A 7,376-nucleotide genomic window follows, 5' to 3' on the forward strand; every position below is an offset into this window, starting at 1 on the left:
ATATATATATATATATATATTATTTATATAGATAGATAGATAGATATAGATAGATAGAAAGATATAGATATTTTTTCCACAGTAAGTTTTTTTTAATTTATAATAGTGATTCATTACCAGAAAATGTTATTGTTTGAATAAATGTTCCCCAAAGGCTCATGAGTTAAAGGTTTATTCCCTATGCCCTAGCTCTGTTGGAAGGTGATAGACCATGTAAGGGTGGGGGTCTTGTCAGAGAAAGTTGGGTTATTGGGGGTGTGCCCTAAAAAGCAATACTGGAACCCCAACCTTATTCTGTCTCTCATGTTGGTCACTCAGCCACCACTAGGCAAGCAGTTTACATTGCCACATGCTCCTACTACGGTATGCTGACTCACCACCTGCCCAAAAGTACTGAAGCCAACCAACCATGGAATCAAACCTCTGAAACAGCGAACCAAAATAAGCTTTTTTTTTCCAGATATATTTTCTATCTCAGATATTTTGTCTCAGTGTTAGAAAGCTAACACAAATAATAGAATCCCAGTTCTTTCTTTAATGTTTCCTGCTCCATCTCTCATAATTTTTCTCTTCTTTCCAAACAATTTATTATGTTCCAAGGACAATTTAATACTAACTACAAGGCCATTGTTTCCATCTTTATCTGCAAAAGTCTAAATAAACCATTTTATATATTCAACTCAAATATAAACTCTTCTATCAAGACTTCATCAATTCCTTCAGTCTTATTTTCTTTATTCTTTGTGATCGTATTTTACTTCAGATATCTCTCTTTGATAGCACATACCAAGTACTATTATATTTTAACCTCAGCTACATGATACCAGAGTTTTCCCACGTCTTTGCCTTCAGGGGATATGATTATGCTTGAAAATGGCCATTGGAAAGAATCCATCATGGGAAAAAATATATAACGTATCTGTAAAATAAATAAATAAGAAGAAGAAATAAGGAAATAAAATAAGGAAGGGATGGGAGAGAGAGAAAGAAAGAAGAGTGGAAAGAGAGTGAGAAAAGAGGAGCAGGGAAAAAGATTGCCTCAGATTGCCTCAAGGATGAACTGATGTTCATTTGCAAAAGTTTTCCACAAAGTGCTCTAATGAGTCAACTACCATTATAAAAATTACCCTTTGGCCACTTTCCCTTTTTATTCTTCAGCTCAGAGAAAATGACAAAAGACTCATAAATTCATGTATAACTCAATTTGAAAACATTGGAAATTACTGTATGTGATATTTTCCATCCAGTGAATAACATTCTTAATTTCACAACACCATATTATAGGCCAAGAGGAATAACTTACTGAACATGGAAGTGTTTCCTAATTTTTAATTAGGTCAAAAATTCTCAAAACCATAATTCTTAAATCTTTAAAGAAATATGTATAAGACAATAATATCAAATATTTTACAGAAAAATGAATAATTTTTCCCAAATAACTCTCTCAAGGGAGAGTTATCTTTCTCCAGTAACTAACATCAAGTAAGGCATTTTTTTTTTTACTTTCATCATTGATATACAAAATGTTGTCAATTTCCTATTTTTTTATGAACCTGAATTAGGTCTACCATGTTATTTTTCCTCTCTGCCATGGAATCACAAGTATTCCATGTAGGCAGCATCCCATCTATTTGTGTCCCACAGTGAAAATTGTGCAAAAGAGATCTCAACTGATCATACAACAGACATGAAATATGAGGGAGAAATTAAAAACTTTTAATGCATTAAGACCAAAAATTTGTAAGCTGTTTGAAAAGGCAACATGAACTTGTGTATTCTAGCTATTATATGAATAGTACACACATTTTAAAAAAATGTGAAAAATATATTTCAGTACTTGCTATGTACAGTCATTGATCTGGGTGTATCATTGAACTCAATGTTTAAGCTGCCTATGAATTGCAAGTGTATCCAGATAACATTGTCTTACCTCCTTCCAGGTCATACTTGAGAACCAAATCATTAGCACTTATATTTTGAAGCTTTTAGTAAATAAATGTTCAAACTCTATACATTAAATTTTCTGGGCCAATCAGAAGAGAATTAAGGAGTGAAAATGATGCATGTACATTTAAAAAATATATGGTTTTCAAAAAGACTTAAGCTTTAAAAGAAATCAGAAATATGCAGAATCTTGGATGTATTACTCTTGCTCTAATTCCTAGGTGAGGCATCTATCTTACAATTTACTTTTCTTCTTTTGGTTCTCTTCCTACAGTGAATCCTATTTGGGAAAATTATAGTTTGTTTATAATAAAATTGATACAATTATGACTTTACAAAGATTGATACCACCCACCGGTTATCGGTGATGAGTTCTGCTTCCTCACATGTTGAAGTTTGAACATTAGAGAAGCACGCCAAGGCAAGCATATAAAGCAGAGTTTATATAAAAGGGGTAATATAGACTTATTCTGGAAGAGAGAAGAGGGCCATAGCTGGTATCCTGGTATCCCCAGGAGCAAGGGTGTTCTGCCTTTTTAAATGATTTTTTTTTAATTTTAATTTGTTACATATGACAGCAGAATGCATACAATTCATATTATACATATAGAGCATAATTTTTCATATCTCTGGTTATATACAAAGTATATTCACACTAATCACGTCTTCATACATGTACTTAGGGTAATGATATCCATCTCATTGCACCATCTTTTTTACCCCCATGCTATCTTCCTTTTTTTCCTGCCCCTGTACCCTATCAAGAGTTTATCTAATCCTTCCATGCTCCCCCTCTCTACCCCACTATGAACCAACCTCCTTATATCAGAGAAAAGATTCGACATTTGGTTTTTGGGGATTGGCTAAATTCACTTAGCATTATATTTTTCAACTCCATCCATTTACCTGCAAATGCCATGATTTTATTCTTTTTGATTGGTGAGTAAAATTCCATTGTGTATATGTACCACAGTTTTTTTTTTTTAACCATTCATCTACTGAAGTGCATCTAGTTTGGTTCCACAGTTTAGCTATTGAATTGTCTTGCTATAAATATTGATGTGGCTGTGTCCCTGTAGTATGCTGTTTTATAGCCCTTTGGATATAATCCGAGGAGTGGTATACCTGGATCAAATTGTGGTTCCATTCCCAGCTTTCCAAGGAATCTCCATACTGCTTTCCATATTGGCTGCACCAATTTGCAGTCCCGCCAGCAATGTATGAGTGTGTCTTTTTCCCCACATCCTTACAAACACTTATTGTTGTTTGTGTTCTTAATAGCTGCCATTGTGAGTGGAGTGAGATGAAATCTTAGAGTAGTTTTGGTTTGCATTTCTCTAATTGCTGGAGATGTCAAACATTTTTTTTTTCATACATTTATTGATTGATTATATATCTTCTTCTGAGCAGAGCAATAATAACAAAAACAGCATGGTATTGGCACCAAAATAGATTTATAGACCAATAGTACAGAATAGAGGACACAGAGACTAACCCACATAATTACAGTTATCTTATACTAGATAGACAAAGGTGCCAAAAACATACATTGGAGGAAAGACAGCCGCTTCAACAATGGTGATGGGAAAACTGGAAATCCATATGCATCAAAATGAAATTAAATTCCTATCTCTCACCATGAACAAAACTCAAAGTGCATCAAAGACCTAGGAACTAAACTAGAGACACTTCACTGTTAGAAGAAAAAGTAGACCCAAATTTCCATCATGTGGGATTGTTATGCTCAAATTCAGGACCCCCAAAAGACCACTAGAGACCAAGATCAATGTAAGCAGCAAAGAGGTGTTTATTGTGAGCTAGCTTGGTCCTCAGCGCACACACACAGCAACTGGTGCCACTGAGAGGCCCTGAGCCCAGGGTTTGCAGCAGTTTTACACACTCTTTGGGGAAGGCAGGGACTTCACATACATCATAGCATCTCTTAGCAAATCATCACACACAGCGGGAAAATCATAAAACAACTCTAAAACATGACTAGCACATTCACTGGCGGGAACAAGTTGGGTAGGGGTGATTGATTAGTACAGGAGGGGGATTCGTTTGAACTGATTGGTTTAAGCCAAGAGAAGTGTTCATGATGAACTACATGGTTTCCCAACACATTTTCAACCCCATAAACTACTGGGAGAGTTATCTGGCATCCCAAGTATTTCCCTATCTCATGCTGATTGGTGGCTGCTAGGGGACTGCTATGGGTCCCCACCTAGCCTGTCTGAGTCAGGGACACCTGGTGCCACAGATCTCTCCTGTTATTTGTAGATAAACAGCAGGGTGGGAATGTGCCTAGGAGTGCTCTGTGGGTCTTTCCAAGGACAAAGGTCATGCCCCTTCCTTGGACAGGCTTTGCTCTGAGGTAGAGGCTAGTTTTTCAGGATTAGGCTCCAATTTCCTTAATAAGACTTCTATAGCACAAGAATTAAAATAAAGAATCAATAAGTGGGATGGATTCAAACTAGAAAGCATCTTCTGAGCAAAAGAAACAATCAGTGAGGGGAACAGGGAGCCTATGTCTTGGGAGCAAATTTTTGCCACTTGCACATCAGATAGAGCACTAATTTCTACAGTATATAAAGAACTCAAAAAGCTAAAAACACATACACTCACACACACACACACACACACAAAAAAATCTCAATCAGTAACTGAGCCAAGGTGTTCTGCCTCTTAATAGGTCTAAGGCTTCCTTTGTTCTCTTGCCCTCTTCCCCTTAATCTTTCTTCTTCTTGCCCAGGAGATGCTAGGTAGTGTGGCCAAAAGGTGGGAACCAGGTGGACTAAAGGGGGAAGGGCAGGATGGTGCAGTCCAGAACACATTAATTAACAACTTTAAGCTCGCTGTAGGGAGGGGCAATTCCTGGGACAGGTTACCCTAGCAACAGGCTGGAGCAGGGGGAGGTGCTTGATAAGGGTGGGGGAAGGGATCTGAAGGAATTTCAATCCCTTAGGGGACAGTCTCCAACTTTCTGGACTCACTCAATATTGGCCTCCTTGATCTGACCTGACTTGATTTACCTATCTATACTGACTGCCTGTTTTAATTCTGGCTTCAAGATGTCCATCAGTTTGTAAGAGTGAGTGTGGTGGAAGCCATTGTTTCTTTGCCAGGATCTTCTCTGTGGGAGGCACTCCTCACCCCAGATGCTGTGAATTTTGGCTGATGACATCTTACAGCTTCCCCTTCTCTTTGGAGCAATGCCTTCCTCCTAAAAGGAGCTGCATTTGCATGAGAGTACACAGAGCTGCCTCCCAGGCTGGAGTGGACCAGGAACAAAAGGCTGACAAACAGATGCATAATCCCAGCTGGTTACCTCAGAAACACAAAAAATCTATGGTGCAGCTCCTATTCCCAAACTTCCCTGTGGAATCTGAGGGAAGACAACTGATAGGTAAAACTATGTTCTTGAAAGATTGTTCTATCCATTTTTCTTCCTTTTCTTAGAGGCAACCCTCCTCAAAAATAAGTAGAACAAGAAAATCTCACCAACTCTTCTAAAGAAACTGATGTAAAATATAAGTAAAGTTTTCTGCATTTTTCCCCCTCAAAGGATTTTCTGAAATTTATCCTTTATCTATATATTGGTTCTTTGATTATTTTTACATGGAATAAATTATGGTTCATAATATATCCTTAAATTACATTTTTATTAAGTAAATGCTGAAGATGAAACTTATTGTCACACTTTTCTAAGACACTGATGATTATTTATGCATTAATTATTAGTTTATGTTTTTCATCATTTTGGGAATCATGAGGATCAACCCAGGGCCTCATGCATGTTAGGCAACTGACCTACCTCCGAGCTATACTTCCAGCCCACTGTCTACTAGTTCTATTATAAATTGGACTTCATCACGCAAAGATCAGTGGTATCAGATAGTCAGGAAAGTGTAAGAGCTGGAAACTTCTCCTAACAAATATAATCACGCTGTCTATACCTCAGGGATTTTTATGACATAGAATTTCCTCATGTGACAATTTTATACTTGTATTACAAAATTACTTTACTCCTTATTATACATTGTCTCTGCTTACATAAAGTCACACCTGGAAGAATTTATGGGATAAGCTGTTATTAGACTTTGGAGTGAATTGGTTCATTAATTCTGGTAGGTTGATGTTTGGAGATAGAAAAAGTGGCTAGGGTCACAATATTTTCTTCAGGGACACACCCCCTCCCAACTTTTTTTTTCATAAACCCCTATTTCTTAAATGACCCAAGCCTTTAGCCCTTAAGATCCAAGGGATAACATTCCATCTTGATCCCCAACTCGCATGTCCATTTCACAATTCAAAATACATGTAGTCCCTTTCTAAGATTACACAAATTCTTCAGAGTTCCAGAAGCATTGCCCAAGTCCAAGTTGAAAGTCTCCTTTGATACTTAAGGCAAACTCAACTGGGAGCCCCTGTTGGCAAGGGAATTATGTACCTCTGAGGTAAAATAGCAGAGGATACCTCATTCCAAAAGGAAAGAATAGAAAAATATCAAGGAGCAATTGAACCAATGCAAGAAGAAAAGCTAGTAGAGCAAACACTAAATTCTATAGCTCCATATCCAGTGGCACACAGTGGTGTGATGTGAATTCTCAAGGTCTTGAGAAGCCCCACCTCTACAACCCTGCTGGCTGAAGCCCACCCATCACTATTTCTATTGTTAACTTATATTCCTTCCAAAAATGTCTGATTTCTGAGCATAGAGTGATGCCAACCTATATTTTCTATTTCTCTTGTCTTCTAATTCTCTCTCTCTCTCTCTCTCTCTTTCACACACACACACACACACACACACACACACACACACAAAATCATAGCTTGAAAAATTCTAGATGATCTTTCTAAAAGCATTTCATGGGGTGACATTTCTTTATGGGCTCATCAAAACCCAGGGTCTGATTCTCAAACTTGCAGCTTCAAAAATTGGATTTGGCAGCACAAGGATGAGTGTATGCACCTCTTGGGAAGCCTCAAATTAACCAGTGTATAGTAACTGTGTAGAAAATGAAAACTGCCAACTTTCATTTGCATTATGAAATGTAATTGCCACATAACTGTCATTTGGACCACATTCTTGTTTACTAAAATTCTCAAAACTATAAGCAATTATAATTATCCTAAAAATCATTGATTCACCAGATAGTCTTCTAAAAGAGCCATTTAAAAACAATTTTATTACTTCAATAAGTGTGTTAGAAATAAAGGCATGCAACTCTGTTAAAGAAGACTAAATGCCATAATTCCCCAAGGAAACATATTGCTTACATTAATACTATGTGCTATTTCATAATTTTTCATCAATATTTCTATGTCACCTAATTTTAGAGAAAAAAAAAATTTACTGTTCTTTGGTTACAAAATGGATCCTGAATATTTTCACATTATAATCTTTCACTCTTTATATCTATAGTACCTGG

This window comes from Marmota flaviventris, chromosome 15 (genome assembly GCF_047511675.1).
Source record: "Marmota flaviventris isolate mMarFla1 chromosome 15, mMarFla1.hap1, whole genome shotgun sequence".
Taxonomy (NCBI): Eukaryota; Metazoa; Chordata; class Mammalia; order Rodentia; family Sciuridae; genus Marmota; species Marmota flaviventris.